The 20,004-nt window shown below is 51.0% G+C and overlaps 1 protein-coding gene across 1 annotated transcript in view; it reads left to right on the top strand.

Moving 5' to 3' along the window:
* The first annotated feature begins 512 nt into the window (after positions 1–512).
* LOC137352867 (protein capicua homolog) overlaps positions 513–20,004 on the top strand; it is a 79,471-nt gene continuing 59,979 nt past the window's right edge. The window contains exon 1 of the mRNA XM_068018718.1: positions 513–652. The gene's annotated coding sequence lies outside the window, so the exon portion shown is untranslated. The remainder of the gene's footprint in view (positions 653–20,004) is intronic.

The following is a 20,004-nucleotide window of genomic DNA, read 5'->3' on the forward strand; positions in this document are numbered from 1 at the left end:
AGGGTGGCTGGGCGCCTTCCCATTGGCTGAGCCTTGTTGCCGGCCTGTTGTCGGGTCAATCAACAGCAGGAAAAGCCGATTCAAAAAGAAAGATTGCGGCCTTAAAGAGATGGTAAGTTCCCAAACTAACTTTACCTGAAGATTGGGGAGGCCTCACTCCCTCCCCCGCTGACAGGACAACATCTCCCCGTATTTCTTCTAGCGTTTTCTCTTTGGATACCGGAGAGGAGGAGGGGGCGCCGCCGTGCCCGCCGGGAGTTGTAGTCCCCGGCCCCTTCTTTGCATCCGGGCCTCCTGCCTCCGTGACATCAGCGACGGACTACGACTCCCGGCGCGCCCCGCGATTAGGGGTCTCAGCGCAGGCGCATTGGCGGCTGGTAAACAACTGCGGGGCGAGCGGTCGACGCGGCGGCGATTGGTCGACCGCAGGCCCCGCCCCGCCACCACCCGCCCATTGGTCACGGCGCCCGCCCATCAGCGGCACAGGCGCCGCTGATTGGTCGTCAGCCGAGCTGGGCCAGCTCCATTCACCATTTTGGAGCCTGGGCTTCCCACAGTGAGTGAGAGTGAGGATTTACCAGAAGGGGCTGAGAGTTAAAGGAGCAGTGGACTTGGCAGGGCTTCCCTCCCTCCCCCACTACCACACAGCTCGGTGAGTACCCGGGGGCTGTCAGCCAGGCTGGGGCAATGCCAGGGTTTTGTCAGCCCTGCATTACTACAGGGGAGACTGGCACTACGACAGGCAGCTTTACACTACTATACTCAGCTTCGCACCACTACAGGGACCTTTGCACTCTTGCAGCGAGTCCTGCACCACTGTGGGGTGCCTGACACAATCAGTGGGTACCTGACAGGGTTACCCTACATTATTACAGGGTGCCTGACACAATTACTGGCACCTGACAGGATCACAGGGTGCCCTACATTATTGCAGGAAAGCTTGACACTGTTGCAGGGTGTCTGACACTGTTATGGGGTGCCCCATATTATCATGTGGCCCTTAACACTATTACAGGGAGCCCCATGTTATTAAAAGGCGCCTGACACTATTACAGGGTGCTTGACACTACTACAGGGACCTGACAGCATTACAGGGAGTACCACTTTAATATAGGATGCTTGACACGGTTACAGGGAGGCTCACATTATTACAGGGCACCTGACACGATTACAGGGTGTCCCACGTTATGGCAGGGCACCTGACAGTATTACAAAGTGCCCCACATGACTACAGAGCACCTGACAACATTACAGGGAGTCCCTCATTAATATAGGGTGCTTGACACAGTTACAGGGAAGCCCACATTATTACAGGGCACCTGACACCATTACAGGGAGCCTCCACATTATTACAGGGCACCTGACATTATTATGGGGAGCTCTACATTCTTGCAGGCTCCTGACACTATTACAGACAGCCCCACACTATTACAGAACCCTGATCACCATTGCAGGGAGCTCCACATTATTGCAGGGCATCTGAAATTATTACAGGGCACCTGATCCTATTACAAGGAGCCACACATTATTACAGGGCACTTGGCCCTATTACAGGGAGTTCCATATTATTGCAGGGCATCTGAAACTATCATGGGGAGACCCACATTGTTACAGAGCACCTGACACTATTACTGGGAGCCCCACATTATTACAGTGCACCTGGCACTTATAGGGAGCCCCACATTATTGCAGTGCATCTGATACCATCACATGGAGCCCAACATTATTGAAGTGCACCTGGCACTTATAGGGAGCCCCACATTATTGCAGGGCATCTGACACTATCACATGGAAGCATATTATTACAGGGCACCTGATGCCCTCACAGGCTGCCCAACATTAGTACAGGGCACCTGACACTATTGCAGGGAGCCCCATATTATTACAGGGCACCTGACAATATTACAGGGAGCCCCACATTATTACAGGGTGCCTGACACACGAGACTGAGCCTGGCACCATTACTGTAGTGATCCTGATGCTATGGTACATCGATGGCAAGACCTGTGCTATTGTCTTGAGCCATGCACAATTACAGGGGGAGCTGAATTACCATAGATATCTTTGCCTAACCCTTCTGAGCTTTACATTGCAAGGGGCCTGGTACTACTTTCATGAACGTTATAGCACTACAGGGAGACTGATATTATAACAGTGAACCCTACACTGTAACGATGAATCTGGCATGGTATTAGGATTCCCGACACTGCTACAAAGAGCCTTCCTCTGCTACAGGGGTGCCTTACACTTATGAAAGTGAGCCTCGCACTGGTACAGGGTGTCTTGCAGTCCTGCCGTGACCTTGGCATGAGTGCGGGGCATTGGCATGAGTGTGGGGACCTTGGCATGATTACAGGGAGCCCTGCATTAATACAGGGAGCTTATAACTCTATCTCGGTGCCTGGCACTTCCACAGAGTGCAGCAGTGCACTGATCTACTGGAGTGAGCCTGGCATTATCATGGGGGATCTCTGGTACTTCCACAGGGAGCTCTGCCCGACCTTTGCTGATTAAGCAAGGCTTGCCCTCTCAGGCTCCCTGCAATGGGCAGCAGTTGTGCCAGCCTCCGTTATTATGTAGGATACGGTACTATGGGGAGCCCTGGCATTAGAGCAGGCAGTGTGGCATTCCTATTGTGAGCCCAGGGATACTGCAGGGGCCCCAGCATGACTGAAGTAGCACTGAGGGGTGGCATTTGCAATTCCAGGTTGCCTCTTGCAGTGTAGGATATCCCTGGCACTGCTGTAGGGAGCCCTGCACTTCTATAGGTATCCCTGGCACGACAGGGACAGTGACGTACTACAATGAGCATACTATAACGACTGCAGAGGGAGTCTTGCACGAGTACATGGACCTTATGCAGAATCTACAACACAGAAACATTCAGCCCAACAGTCCTTTGCCCGTGTTTATGCTGCACAGTCTTCCAACCCCTTTCATCTCACCCCAGTATTCCTTTCTCTCTCATGTGTTTATCTAGTTTTTCCTTAAATATATTGACACTATTCACCTCATCCACTCTCCACATTCTCACCACTCTCTGCCGAAAGAAGTTTCTCCTCAATTCCCTTTTGGATTTATTAGTGACTCGCTTATATTAATGGCTCCTGGCTCTGGTCTCCCCCACTAGTAGAAACATCTTCTCTGTGTCGAAGACAATTATTTAACATTTACTTTGTGGGAAAAAAAAGCCAAGTTTAGTAACCTTTCAACAGCTCTGGACTTCTGTCAGGAGCTTTGCACTACTTAATGCTTAGTGTCATCATGCTTAGAACCACTGCAAGGTTACTATGGCGAGCGTCTAGGCCACCGCGCTGCCAGACGGTGAGCGTCTAGGCCACCGCGCTGCCAGACGGTGAGCGCCTGGCCCCCCCCCCCCCCCACTGCCAAACGGTGAACGTCTGAGCCCCCCCCCACTGCCAGACGGTGAGCGTCTAGGCCACCGCGCTGCCAGACGGTGAGCGTCTGGGCCCCCCCGCTGCCAGACGGTGAGCGTCTAGGCCACCGCGCTGCCAGACGGTGAGCGTCTGTCTCCCCCCCCCCCCCCCCACTGCCAAACGGTGAACGTCTGAGCCCCCCCCCCCCCACTGCCAGACGGTGAGCGTCTAGGCCACCGCGCTGCCAGACGGTGAGCGTCTGGGCACCCCCGCTGCCAGACGGTGAGCGTCTAGGCCACCGCGCTGCCAGACGGTGAGCGTCTGTCTCCCCCCCCCCCCCCCCACTGCCAAACGGTGAACGTCTGAGCCCCCCCCCCCCACTGCCAGACGGTGAGCGTCTAGGCCACCGCGCTGCCAGACGGTGAGCGTCTAGGCCACCGCGCTGCCAGACGGTGAGCGTCTGGGCCCCCCCGCTGCCAGACGGTGAGCGCCTGGCCCCCCCCTCCCACTGCCAAACGGTGAACGTCTGAGCCCCCCCCCCCACTGCCAGACGGTGAGCGTCTGGGCCCCCCCGCTGCCAGACGGTGAGCGCCTGGGCCTGCCCGCTGCCAGACGGTGAGCGTCTGGGCCCCCCCCACTGCCAAACGGTGAGCATCTGGGCCCCCCACTGCCAGATGGTAAGCATCTGGCCAGCTCCCCCACCGACCCCCCACACCCCGGCTGCCGGACGGGGAGCCTCTGGGCCCTGGGTTTCCTACTGCCAGATGGTGAGCGTCTGGGCCCCCCTGCTGCCGGACAGAAAGCGTCTGGGCCTCCCTACTGCCAGACAGTGAGCATCTGGGCTACCCCCCACCCACCTCCCCGCCCCCCCCCCCCCCCCACCGTTGCCAGATGCTGAGCGTCTTGGCCCCACCGCTGCCAGACGGTCAGCGTCTGGGCCCCCAACCCCCCTGCTGCCAGACAGTGAGTGTCTGGGCCTCCTGCTTCCAGGCGGTGAGTGTCTGGGCCTCCTGCTGCCAGGCGGTGAGTGTCTGGGCCTCCTGCTTCCAGGCGGTGAGTGTCTGGGCCTCCTGCTTCCAGGCGGTGAGCGTCTGGGCCTCCTGCTGCCAGGCGGTGAGCGTCTGGGCCTCCTGCTTCCAGGCGGTGAGTGTCTGGGCCTCCTGCTTCCAGGCGGTGAGCGTCTGGGCCTCCTGCTGCCAGGCCGTGAGCGTCTGGGCCTCGTGCTTCCAGGCGGTGAGCGTCTGGGCCTCCTGCTTCCAGGCGGTGAGCGTCTGGGCCTCCTGCTGCCAGGCAGTGAACGTCTGGGCCTCCTGCTTCCAGGCGGTGAGCGTCTGGGCCTCCTGCTGCCAGGCAGTGAGCGTCTGGGCCTCGTGCTTCCAGGCGGTTAGTGTCTGGGCCTCCTGCTTCCAGGCGGTGAGCGTCTGGGCCTCCTGCTGCCAGGCAGTGAACGTCTGGGCCTCGTGCTTCCAGGCGGTGAGCGTCTGGGCCTCCTGCTTCCAGGCGGTGAGCATCTGGGCCTCCTGCTCCAGGCAGTGAGCGTCTGGGCCTCCTGCTGCCAGGCGGTGAGCGTCTGGGCCTCCTGATTCTCGGATATGGCGAACGCAGTAAGAGACACTATAAGCTTTTTCATCTCAATTCAGGGACATGAGTAACGCAGGGGACACAATTGGTGCTGGTGACACTGGGATGCAGGAACATTAGATAGAGAATTACATAGAATTTACAGCACAGAAACAAGCTATTCGGCCCAAATGGTCTATGCAAGTGTTTATGATCAATTCCTTTCTCCCTCGTGTTTAGTCAGCTTCCCCTTAAATTTATTTCAACTATTCACCTCAACCACTCCCTTTGGTAGCGAGTTCCACATTCTCACTACTCTCTGGATAAAGAAATATCTCTTGCATTCTCTACTGGATTTATGAGAGACTTTCTTATATTAATGGCTGCCTGGTCCTTATCTCCATAACAAGTGGAAACACCTTCTCTACGTCTACCCTTTCGAACTCCGTCATAATCTTCAAGACCTCTATCAGGTCACGCTAGGTCTTCTCAGCAGGCTCCAGCCGAGTCAGTCTTTCCCGCTGGGTAAAGCCTGCAGCCACGGAGAGCTGCTCCAACTTCCACCTCCTGGAGATATCACAGCAGTGGGGAGAGTGGGCGTTCTGGGAGGAATGTTCCCAGTGCGGAGCAACGACAGGCGGAGAGGGGATGAGCTGCAAGCAGGCAGCATGTCAGGGGGCGAGGTTACCCGGCTGTTCTATTCCAGCAATTCTCCCTGGTTGGCAGTGCAGGCCACACAGCAGGGCTGCCAGCCTTCTTCTTGAAAACTGCTGCGTAGAGGCCTGTCACGATATAACACTGGGGTACAGTACTGGTGGGTACAGGTCTTTCACGATACAACATTGAGGTACAGTACTGGTGGGGACAGGTCTGTCATTGTATAACACTAAGGTACAGTACTGGTGGGTACAGGTCTGTCACTGTATAACACTGGGGAACACTACTGGTGGGTACAAGTCTGTCACTGTATAACACTGGAGTACAGTACTGGTGGGTACAGGTCTGTCACAGTATAACACTGGAGTACAGTACTGGTGGGTACAGGTCTGTCACAGTATAACACTGGGGTACAGTACTGGTGGGTACAGGTCTGTCACTGTATAACACTGGGGAACACTACTGGTGGGTACAGGTCTGTCACTGTATAACACTGGAGTACAGTACTGGTGGGTACAGGTCTGTCACAGTATAACACTGGGGTACAGTACTGGTGGGTACAGGTCTGTCACAGTATAACACTGGGGAACAATACTGGTGGGTACATGTCTGTCACTGTATAACACTGGGGTACAGTACTGGTGGGTACAGGTCTGTCACTGTATAACACTGGGGTACGGTACAGGTGGGTACAGGTCTGTCACTGTATAACACTGGGGTACAGTACTGGTGGGTACAGGTCTGTCACTATCTAACACTGGGGTACAGTACTGGTGGGTACAGGTCTGTCATTTTATAACACTGGGGTACAGTACTGGTGGGTACAGGTCTGTCACTGTATAACACTGGGGTACGGTACAGGTGGGTACAGGTCTGTCACTATATAACACTGGGGTACAGTACTGGTGGGTACAGGTCTGTCATTTTATAACACTGGGGTACAGTACTGGTGGGTACAGGTCTGTCACTGTATAACACTGGGGTACAGTACTGGTGGGTACAGGTCTGTCATTGTATAACACTGGGGTACGGTACTGGTGGGTACAGGTCTGTCACTATATAACACTGGGGAACAGTACTGGTGGGTACAGGTCTGTCATTTTATAACACTGGGGTACAGTACTGGTGGGTACAGGTCTGTCACTGTATAACACTGGGGTACAGTACTGGTGGCTACAGGTCTGTCACTGTATAACACTGGAGTACAGTACTGGTGGGTACAGGTCTGTCACAGTATAACACTGGGGTACAGTACTGGTGGGGACAGGTCTGTCACTGTATAACACTGGGGAACAGTACTGGTGGGTACAGGTCTGTCACTGGATAACACTGGAGTACAGTACTGGTGGGTACAGGTCTGTCACAGTATAACACTGGGGTACAGTACTGGTGGCGACTGGTCTGTCATTGTATAACACTGGGGTACAGTACTGGTGGGTACAGGTCTGTCATTGTATAACACTGGGGTACAGTACTGGTGGGTACAGGTCTGTCACTGTATAACACTGGGGTACAGTACTGATGGGTACAGGTCTGTCATTTTATAACACTGGGGTACAGTACTGGTGGGCACAGGTCTGTCATTGTATAACACTGGGGTACAGTACTGGTGGGCACAGGTCTGTCATTGTATAACACTGGGGTACAGTACTGGTGGGCACAGGTCTGTCATTGAATAACACTGGGGTACAGTACCAGTGAGTAAAGCCGTGTCACTTTATAACACTGGGGTACAGTACTGGTGGGAACACGTCTGTCACTGTATAACACTGGGGTACAGTACTAGTGAGTAAAGCCATATCACTGTATAACACTGGGAATACGGTACTGGTGGGTACAGGTCTGTCACTGTATAACACTGGGGTACAGTACTGGTGGGTACAGGTCTGTCATTGTATAACACTGGGGTACAGTACTGGTGGGTACAGGTCTGTCATTGTATAACACTGGGGTACAGTACTAGTGAGTAAAGCCATATCACTGGATAACACTGGGAATACGGTACCGGTGGGTACAGGTCTGTCACTGTATAACACTGGGGTACAGTACTGGTGGGTGCAGGTCTGTCATTGTATAACACTGGGGTACAGTACTGGTGAGTGAAGCCATGTCACTGTATACCTCTGGGAATACAGTACTGGTGGGGACTGGTCTGTCATTGTATAACACTGGGGTACAGTACTGGTGGGTACAGGTCTGTCACTGTATAACACTGGGGTACAGTACTGGTGGGTACAGGTCTGTCACTGTACAACACTGGGTTACAGTACTGGTGGGTACAGGTCTGTCATTGTATAACACTGGGGTACAGTACTGGTGGGTACAGGTCTGTCATTGTATAACACTGGGGTACAGTACTGGTGGGTACAGGTCTGTCACTGTATAACACTGGGGTACAGTACTGGTGGGTACAGGTCTGTCACTCTATCACATTGGGGTACAGTACTGGTGGGTACACCTCTGTCACTGTACAACACTGGGGGACAGGACTGGTGGGAACAGGTCTGTCATTGTGTAACACTGGGGTACCGCACTAGTGAGTAAAGCCGTGTCACTGTATAACACTGGGCTCCAGTACTGGTGGGTACAGGTCTGTCATTGTATAACACTGGGGTACAGTACTGGTGGGTACAGGTCTGTCACTGTATAACACTGGGGTACAGTACTGGTGGGTACAGGTCTGTCATTGTATAACACTGGGGTACGGTACTGGTGGGTACAGGTCTGTCACTATATAACACTGGGGTACAGTACTGGTGGATACAGGTCTGTCACTGTATAACACTGGGGTACAGTACTGGTGGCTACAGGTCTGTCACTGTATAACACTGGAGTACAGTACTGGTGGGTACAGGTCTGTCACAGTATAACACTGGGGTACAGTACTGGTGCGGACAGGTCTGTCACTGTATAACACTGGGGAACAGTACTGGTGGGTACAGGTCTGTCACTGGATAACACTGGAGTACAGTACTGGTGGGTACAGGTCTGTCACAGTATAACACTGGGGTACAGTACTGGTGGCGACTGGTCTGTCATTGTATAACACTGGGGTACAGTACTGGTGGGTACAGGTCTGTCATTGTATAACACTGGGGTACAGTACTGGTTGGTACAGGTCTGTCACTGTATAACACTGGGGTACAGTACTGATGGGTACAGGTCTGTCATTTTATAACACTGGGGTACAGTACTGGTGGGCACAGGTCTGTCATTGTATAACACTGGGGTACAGTACTGGTGGGCACAGGTCTGTCATTGTATAACACTGGGGTACAGTACTGGTGGGCACAGGTCTGTCATTGAATAACACTGGGGTACAGTACCAGTGAGTAAAGCCGTGTCACTTTATAACACTGGGGTACAGTACTGGTGGGTACACGTCTGTCACTGTATAACACTGGGGTACAGTACTAGTGAGTAAAGCCATATCACTGTATAACACTGGGAATACGGTACTGGTGGGTACAGGTCTGTCACTGTATAACACTGGGGTACAGGCCTGGTGGGTACAGGTCTGTCATTGTATAACACTGGGGTACAGTACTGGTGGGTACAGGTCTGTCATTGTATAACACTGGGGTACAGTACTAGTGAGTAAAGCCATATCACTGTATAACACTGGGAATACGGTACCGGTGGGTACAGGTCTGTCACTGTATAACACTGGGGTACAGTACTGGTGGGTGCAGGTCTGTCATTGTATAACACTGGGGTACAGTACTGGTGGGTACAGGTCTGTCACTGTATAACACTGGGGTACAGTACTGGTGGGTACAGGTCTGTCACTGTACAACACTGGGTTACAGTACTGGTGGGTACAGGTCTGTCATTGTATAACACTGGGGTACAGTACTGGTGGGTACAGGTCTGTCACTGTATAACACTGGGGTACAGTACTGGTGGGTACAGGTCTGTCATTGTATAACACTGGGGTACAGTATTGGTGGGTACAGGTCTGTCATTGTATAACACTGGGGTACAGTACTGGTGGGTACAGGTCTGTCACTCTATAACATTGGGGTACAGTACTGGTGGGTACACCTCTGTCACTGTACAACACTGGGGGACAGGACTGGTGGGAACAGGTCTGTCATTGTGTAACACTGGGGTACCGCACTAGTGAGTAAAGCCGTGTCACTGTATAACACTGGGCTACAGTACTGGTGGGTACAGGTCTGTCATTGTATAACACTGGGGTACAGTACTGGTGGGTACAGGTCTGTCACTGTATAACACTGGGGTACAGTACTGGTGGGTACAGGTCTGTCATTGTATAACACTGGGGTACGGTACTGGTGGGTACAGGTCTGTCACTATATAACACTGGGGTACAGTACTGGTGGGTACAGGTCTGTCACTGTATAACACTGGGGTACAGTACTGGTGGCTACAGGTCTGTCACTGTATAACACTGGAGTACAGTACTGGTGGGTACAGGTCTGTCACAGTATAACACTGGGGTACAGTACTGGTGCGGACAGGTCTGTCACTGTATAACACTGGGGAACAGTACTGGTGGGTACAGGTCTGTCACTGGATAACACTGGAGTACAGTACTGGTGGGTACAGGTCTGTCACAGTATAACACTGGGGTACAGTACTGGTGGCGACTGGTCTGTCATTGTATAACACTGGGGTACAGTACTGGTGGGTACAGGTCTGTCATTGTATAACACTGGGGTACAGTACTGGTTGGTACAGGTCTGTCACTGTATAACACTGGGGTACAGTACTGATGGGTACAGGTCTGTCATTTTATAACACTGGGGTACAGTACTGGTGGGCACAGGTCTGTCATTGTATAACACTGGGGTACAGTACTGGTGGGCACAGGTCTGTCATTGTATAACACTGGGGTACAGTACTGGTGGGCACAGGTCTGTCATTGAATAACACTGGGGTACAGTACCAGTGAGTAAAGCCGTGTCACTTTATAACACTGGGGTACAGTACTGGTGGGTACACGTCTGTCACTGTATAACACTGGGGTACAGTACTAGTGAGTAAAGCCATATCACTGTATAACACTGGGAATACGGTACTGGTGGGTACAGGTCTGTCACTGTATAACACTGGGGTACAGGCCTGGTGGGTACAGGTCTGTCATTGTATAACACTGGGGTACGGTACTGGTGGGTACAGGTCTGTCACTATATAACACTGGGGTACAGTACTGGTGGATACAGGTCTGTCACTGTATAACACTGGGGTACAGTACTGGTGGCTACAGGTCTGTCACTGTATAACACTGGAGTACAGTACTGGTGGGTACAGGTCTGTCACAGTATAACACTGGGGTACAGTACTGGTGCGGACAGGTCTGTCACTGTATAACACTGGGGAACAGTACTGGTGGGTACAGGTCTGTCACTGGATAACACTGGAGTACAGTACTGGTGGGTACAGGTCTGTCACAGTATAACACTGGGGTACAGTACTGGTGGCGACTGGTCTGTCATTGTATAACACTGGGGTACAGTACTGGTGGGTACAGGTCTGTCATTGTATAACACTGGGGTACAGTACTGGTTGGTACAGGTCTGTCACTGTATAACACTGGGGTACAGTACTGATGGGTACAGGTCTGTCATTTTATAACACTGGGGTACAGTACTGGTGGGCACAGGTCTGTCATTGTATAACACTGGGGTACAGTACTGGTGGGCACAGGTCTGTCATTGTATAACACTGGGGTACAGTACTGGTGGGCACAGGTCTGTCATTGAATAACACTGGGGTACAGTACCAGTGAGTAAAGCCGTGTCACTTTATAACACTGGGGTACAGTACTGGTGGGTACACGTCTGTCACTGTATAACACTGGGGTACAGTACTAGTGAGTAAAGCCATATCACTGTATAACACTGGGAATACGGTACTGGTGGGTACAGGTCTGTCACTGTATAACACTGGGGTACAGGCCTGGTGGGTACAGGTCTGTCATTGTATAACACTGGGGTACAGTACTGGTGGGTACAGGTCTGTCATTGTATAACACTGGGGTACAGTACTAGTGAGTAAAGCCATATCACTGTATAACACTGGGAATACGGTACCGGTGGGTACAGGTCTGTCACTGTATAACACTGGGGTACAGTACTGGTGGGTGCAGGTCTGTCATTGTATAACACTGGGGTACAGTACTGGTGGGTACAGGTCTGTCACTGTATAACACTGGGGTACAGTACTGGTGGGTACAGGTCTGTCACTGTACAACACTGGGTTACAGTACTGGTGGGTACAGGTCTGTCATTGTATAACACTGGGGTACAGTACTGGTGGGTACAGGTCTGTCACTGTATAACACTGGGGTACAGTACTGGTGGGTACAGGTCTGTCATTGTATAACACTGGGGTACAGTATTGGTGGGTACAGGTCTGTCATTGTATAACACTGGGGTACAGTACTGGTGGGTACAGGTCTGTCACTCTATAACATTGGGGTACAGTACTGGTGGGTACACCTCTGTCACTGTACAACACTGGGGGACAGGACTGGTGGGAACAGGTCTGTCATTGTGTAACACTGGGGTACCGCACTAGTGAGTAAAGCCGTGTCACTGTATAACACTGGGCTACAGTACTGGTGGGTACAGGTCTGTCATTGTATAACACTGGGGTACAGTACTGGTGGGTACAGGTCTGTCACTGTATAACACTGGGGTACAGTACTGGTGGGTACAGGTCTGTCATTGTATAACACTGGGGTACGGTACTGGTGGGTACAGGTCTGTCACTATATAACACTGGGGTACAGTACTGGTGGGTACAGGTCTGTCACTGTATAACACTGGGGTACAGTACTGGTGGCTACAGGTCTGTCACTGTATAACACTGGAGTACAGTACTGGTGGGTACAGGTCTGTCACAGTATAACACTGGGGTACAGTACTGGTGCGGACAGGTCTGTCACTGTATAACACTGGGGAACAGTACTGGTGGGTACAGGTCTGTCACTGGATAACACTGGAGTACAGTACTGGTGGGTACAGGTCTGTCACAGTATAACACTGGGGTACAGTACTGGTGGCGACTGGTCTGTCATTGTATAACACTGGGGTACAGTACTGGTGGGTACAGGTCTGTCATTGTATAACACTGGGGTACAGTACTGGTTGGTACAGGTCTGTCACTGTATAACACTGGGGTACAGTACTGATGGGTACAGGTCTGTCATTTTATAACACTGGGGTACAGTACTGGTGGGCACAGGTCTGTCATTGTATAACACTGGGGTACAGTACTGGTGGGCACAGGTCTGTCATTGTATAACACTGGGGTACAGTACTGGTGGGCACAGGTCTGTCATTGAATAACACTGGGGTACAGTACCAGTGAGTAAAGCCGTGTCACTTTATAACACTGGGGTACAGTACTGGTGGGTACACGTCTGTCACTGTATAACACTGGGGTACAGTACTAGTGAGTAAAGCCATATCACTGTATAACACTGGGAATACGGTACTGGTGGGTACAGGTCTGTCACTGTATAACACTGGGGTACAGGCCTGGTGGGTACAGGTCTGTCATTGTATAACACTGGGGTACAGTACTGGTGGGTACAGGTCTGTCATTGTATAACACTGGGGTACAGTACTAGTGAGTAAAGCCATATCACTGTATAACACTGGGAATACGGTACCGGTGGGTACAGGTCTGTCACTGTATAACACTGGGGTGCAGTACTGGTGGGTACAGCTCTGTCACTGTATAACACTGGGGTACAGTACTGGTGGGTACAGGTCTGTCATTGTATAACACTGGGGTACAGTATTGGTGGGTACAGGTCTGTCATTGTATAACACTGGGGTACAGTACTGGTGGGTACAGGTCTGTCACTCTATAACATTGGGGTACAGTACTGGTGGGTGCACCTCTGTCACTGTACAACACTGGGGGACAGTACTGGTGGGTACAGGTCTGTCATTGTGTAACACTGGGGTACCGCACTAGTGAGTAAAGCCGTGTCACTGTATAACACTGGGCTACAGTACTGGTGGGTACAGGTCTGTCATTGTATAACACTGGGGTACAGTACTAGTGAGTAAAGCCATGTCACTGTATAACACTGGGAATACAGTACTGGTGGGGACTGGTCTGTCATTGTATAACACTGGGGTACAGTACTGGTGGGCACAGGTCTGTCACTGTATAACACTGGGGTACAGGACTGGTGGGTACAGGTCTGTCATTGTACAACACTGGGGTACAGTACCAGTGAGTAAAGCCGTGTAATTTATAACACTGGGGTACAGTACTGGTGGGCACAGGTCTGTCATTGTATAACACTGGGGTACAGTACTGGTGGGTACAGATCTGTCATTGCAAAACACTGGGGTACAGTACTGGTGGGTCCAGGTCTGTCATTGTATAACACCGGGGTACAGTACTGGTGGGTGCAGGTCTGTCACTGTATAACACTCGGGTACATTACTGGTGGGTACAGGTCTGTCACTGTATAACACTGGGGTACAGTACTGGTGGGTACAGGTCTGTCATTGTATAACACTGGGGTACAGTACCAGTGAGTAAAGCCGTGTAATTTATAACACTGGGGTACTGTACTGGTGGGTACAGGTCTGTCATTGTATAACACTGGGGTACAGTACTGGTGGGTTCAGGTCTGTCACTGTATAACACTGGGGTACAGTACTGGTGGGGACGGGTCTGTCATTGTATAACACTGGGGTACAGTACTGGTGGGGACTGGTCTGTCATTGTCTAACACTGGGGTACAGTACTGGTGGGTACAGGTCTGTCATTGCATAACACTGGGGTACAGTACTGGTGGGTACAGGTCTGTCATTGTATAACACGGGTACAGTACTGGTGGGTACAGGTCTGTCACTGTATAACACTGGGGTACAGTACTGGTGGGTACATGTCTGTCATTGTATAACACTGGGGTACAGTACTGGTGGGTACAGGTCTGTCACTGTATAACACTGGGGTACAGTACTGGTGGGTACAGGTCTGTCATTGTATAACATTGGGGGACAGTACTGGTGGGTACAGGTCTGTCATTGTATAACACTGGGCTACAGTACCAGTGAGTAAAGTCGTGTCACTTTATAACACTGGGGTACAGTACTGGTGGGTACAGGTCTGTCATTGTATAACACTGGGGTACAGTACTGGTGTGTACAGGTCTGTCACTGTATAACACTGGGGTACAGTACTGGTGGGTACAGGTCTGTCATTGTATAACACTGGGGTACAGTATTGGTGGGTACAGGTCTGTCATTGTATAACACTGGGGTACAGTACTGGTGGGTACAGGTCTGTCACTCTATAACATTGGGGTACAGTACTGGTGGGTACACCTCTGTCACTGTACAACACTGGGGGACAGGACTGGTGGGAACAGGTCTGTCATTGTGTAACACTGGGGTACCGCACTAGTGAGTAAAGCCGTGTCACTGTATAACACTGGGCTACAGTACTGGTGGGTACAGGTCTGTCATTGTATAACACTGGGGTACAGTACTGGTGGGTACAGGTCTGTCACTGTATAACACTGGGGTACAGTACTGGTGGGTACAGGTCTGTCATTGTATAACACTGGGGTACGGTACTGGTGGGTACAGGTCTGTCACTATATAACACTGGGGTACAGTACTGGTGGGTACAGGTCTGTCACTGTATAACACTGGGGTACAGTACTGGTGGCTACAGGTCTGTCACTGTATAACACTGGAGTACAGTACTGGTGGGTACAGGTCTGTCACAGTATAACACTGGGGTACAGTACTGGTGCGGACAGGTCTGTCACTGTATAACACTGGGGAACAGTACTGGTGGGTACAGGTCTGTCACTGGATAACACTGGAGTACAGTACTGGTGGGTACAGGTCTGTCACAGTATAACACTGGGGTACAGTACTGGTGGCGACTGGTCTGTCATTGTATAACACTGGGGTACAGTACTGGTGGGTACAGGTCTGTCATTGTATAACACTGGGGTACAGTACTGGTTGGTACAGGTCTGTCACTGTATAACACTGGGGTACAGTACTGATGGGTACAGGTCTGTCATTTTATAACACTGGGGTACAGTACTGGTGGGCACAGGTCTGTCATTGTATAACACTGGGGTACAGTACTGGTGGGCACAGGTCTGTCATTGTATAACACTGGGGTACAGTACTGGTGGGCACAGGTCTGTCATTGAATAACACTGGGGTACAGTACCAGTGAGTAAAGCCGTGTCACTTTATAACACTGGGGTACAGTACTGGTGGGTACACGTCTGTCACTGTATAACACTGGGGTACAGTACTAGTGAGTAAAGCCATATCACTGTATAACACTGGGAATACGGTACTGGTGGGTACAGGTCTGTCACTGTATAACACTGGGGTACAGGCCTGGTGGGTACAGGTCTGTCATTGTATAACACTGGGGTACAGTACTGGTGGGTACAGGTCTGTCATTGTATAACACTGGGGTACAGTACTAGTGAGTAAAGCCATATCACTGTATAACACTGGGAATACGGTACCGGTGGGTACAGGTCTGTCACTGTATAACACTGGGGTGCAGTACTGGTGGGTACAGCTCTGTCACTGTATAACACTGGGGTACAGTACTGGTGGGTACAGGTCTGTCATTGTATAACACTGGGGTACAGTATTGGTGGGTACAGGTCTGTCATTGTATAACACTGGGGTACAGTACTGGTGGCTACAGGTCTGTCACTCTATAACATTGGGGTACAGTACTGGTGGGTGCACCTCTGTCACTGTACAACACTGGGGGACAGTACTGGTGGGTACAGGTCTGTCATTGTGTAACACTGGGGTACCGCACTAGTGAGTAAAGCCGTGTCACTGTATAACACTGGGCTACAGTACTGGTGGGGACTGGTCTGTCATTGTATAACACTGGGGTACAGTACTGGTGGGCACAGGTCTGTCACTGTATAACACTGGGGTACAGGACTGGTGGGTACAGGTCTGTCATTGTACAACACTGGGGTACAGTACCAGTGAGTAAAGCCGTGTAATTTATAACACTGGGGTACAGTACTGGTGGGCACAGGTCTGTCATTGTATAACACTGGGGTACAGTACTGGTGGGTACAGGTCTGTCATTGCAAAACACTGGGGTACAGTACTGGTGGGTCCAGGTCTGTCATTGTATAACACCGGGGTACAGTACTGGTGGGTGCAGGTCTGTCACTGTATAACACTCGGGTACATTACTGGTGGGTACAGGTCTGTCACTGTATAACACTGGGGTACAGTACTGGTGGGTACAGGTCTGTCATTGTATAACACTGGGGTACAGTACCAGTGAGTAAAGCCGTGTAATTTATAACACTGGGGTACAGTACTGGTGGGTACAGGTCTGTCATTGTATAACACTGGGGTACAGTACTGGTGGGTTCAGGTCTGTCACTGTATAACACTGGGGTACAGTACTGGTGGGGACGGGTCTGTCATTGTATAACACTGGGGTACAGTACTGGTGGGGACTGGTCTGTCATTGTCTAACACTGGGGTACAGTACTGGTGGGTACAGGTCTGTCATTGCATAACACTGGGGTACAGTACTGGTGGGTACAGGTCTGTCATTGTATAACACGGGTACAGTACTGGTGGGTACAGGTCTGTCACTGTATAACACTGGGGTACAGTACTGGTGGGTACATGTCTGTCATTGTATAACACTGGGGTACAGTACTGGTGGGTACAGGTCTGTCACTGTATAACACTGGGGTACAGTACTGGTGGGTACAGGTCTGTCATTGTATAACATTGGGGGACAGTACTGGTGGGTACAGGTCTGTCATTGTATAACACTGGGCTACAGTACCAGTGAGTAATGTCGTGTCACTTTTTAACACTGGGGTACAGTACTGGTGGGTACAGGTCTGTCATTGTATAACACTGGGGTACAGTACTGGTGTGTACAGGTCTGTCACTGTATAACACTGGGGTACAGTACTGGTGGGTACAGGTCTGTCACTGTATAACACTGGGGTACAGTACTGGTGAGGACAGGTCTGTCATTGTACAACACTGGGGGATAGTACTGGTGGGTACAGGTCTGTCATTGTGTAACACTGGGTACAGTACTGGTGAGTAAAGCCATGTCACTGTGTAACACTGGGAATGCAGTACTGGTGGGTACAGGTCTGTGATTGTATAACACTGGGGTACAGTACTGGTGGGTACAGGTCTGTCATTGTACAACACTGGGGTACAGTACTGGTGAGTAAAGCCATGTCACTGTATAACACTGGGAATACAGTACTGGTGGCTACAGGTCTGTCATTGTATAACACTGGGGTACAGTACTGGTGGATACAGGTCTGTCGTTGTATAACACTGGGCAACAGTACCAGTGAGTAAAGCCATGTCACTGTATAACACTGGGAATACAGTACTGGTGGCTACAGGTCTGTCATTGTATAACACTGGGGTACAGTACTGGTGGATACAGGTCTGTCATTGTATAACACTGGGCTACAGTACCAGTGAGTCAAGCCATGTCACTGTAAAACACTGGGGTACAGTACTGGTGGCTACAGGTCTGTCATTGTATAACACTGGGGTACAGTACTGGTGGGTACAGGTCTGTCATTGGATTACACTGGGCTACAGTAACAGTGAGTAAAGCCATGTCACTTTATAACACTGGGGTACAGTACTGGTGGGTACACGTCTGTCACTGTTTAACACTGGGGTACAGTACTGGTGGGTACAGGTCTGTCATTGTATAACACTGGGGTACAGTACTGGTGGGTACAGGTCTGTCTTGTACAACACTGGGGGACAGCACTGGTGGGTACAGGTCTGTTACTGTATAACACTTGGGGGACAGTACTAGTGAGTAAAGCCATGTCACTGTATAACACTGGGAATACAGTACTGGTGGGTACAGGTCTGTCATTGTATAACACTGGGGTACAGTACTGGTGGGTACAGGTCTGTCACTGTATAACACTGGGGTACAGTACTGGTGGCTACAGGTCTGTCATTGGATAACACTGGGCTACAGTAACAGTGAGGAAAGCCGTGTCACTTTATAACACTGGGGTACAGTACTGGTGGGTACACGTCTGTCACTGTTTAACACTGGGGTACAGTACTGGTGGGGACAGGTCTGTCATTGCATAACACTGGGGTACAGTACTGGTGGGTACAGGTCTGTCATTGTACAACACTGGGGGACAGTACTGGTGGGTACAGGTCTGTCATTGTGTAACACTGGGGTATAGTACTGGTGGGTACAGGTCTGTCACTGTCTAACACTGGGGTACAGTACTGGTGGCTACAGGTCTGTCATTGTATAACACTGGGGTACAGTACTGGTGGGTACAGGTCTGTCATTGTCTAACACTGGGGTACAGTACTGGTGGGTACAGGTCTGTCACTGTATAACACTGGGGTACAGTACTGGTGGGTACAGGTCTGTGATTGTACAACACTGGGGGACAGTACTGGTGGGGACAGGTCTGTCATTGTGTAACACTGGGTACAGTACTGGTGAGTAAAGCCATGTCACTGTATAACACTGGGAATACAGTACTGGTGTGTACAGGTCTGTGATTGTATAACACTGGGCTACAGTGCTGGTGGGTACAGGTCTGTCATTGGATAACACTGGGCGACAGTAACAGTGAGTAAAGCCGTGTCACTTTATAACACTGGGGTACAGTACTGGTGGGTACACGTCTGTCACTGTTTAACACTGGGGTACAGTACTGGTGGGTGCAGGTCTGTCATTGTTTCACACTGGGGTGCAGTACTGGTGGGTACAGGTCTGTCATTGTGTAACACTGGGGTACAGTACTGGTGGGGACAGGTCTGTCATTGTATAACACTGGGGTACAGTACCAGTGAGTAAAGCCATGTCACTGTATAACACTGGGAATACTGTACTGGTGGGGACTGGTCTGTCATTGTATAACACTGGGGTACAGTACTGGTGGGCACACGTCTGTCACTGTTTAACACTGGGGTACAGTACTGGTGGGTGCAGGTCTGTCATTGTTTCACACTGGGGTACAGTACTGGTGGGTACAGGTCTGTCACTGCTGAACACTGGGCTTCAGTACTGGTGGGTGCAGGTCTGTCATTGTATAACACTGGGGTACAGTACTGGTGTGTACAGTTCTGTCATTGTATAACACTGGGGTACAGTACTGGTGGGTACAGTTCTGTCATTGTATAACACTGGAGTACAGTACTGGTGGGTACAGTTCTGTCATTGTATAACACTGGGGTACAGTACTGGTGGGTGCAGGTCTGTCACTGTATAACACTGGGGTACATTACTGGTGGGTACAGGTCTGTCATTGTATAACACTGGGGTACAGTACTGGTGGGTGCAGGTCTGTCATTGTATAACACTGGGGTACAGTACTGGTGGGTGCAGGTCTGTCACTGTATAACACTGG

The sequence above is a fragment of the Heterodontus francisci genome, chromosome 39, assembly GCF_036365525.1.
Source record: "Heterodontus francisci isolate sHetFra1 chromosome 39, sHetFra1.hap1, whole genome shotgun sequence".
Classification (NCBI taxonomy): Eukaryota; Metazoa; Chordata; class Chondrichthyes; order Heterodontiformes; family Heterodontidae; genus Heterodontus; species Heterodontus francisci.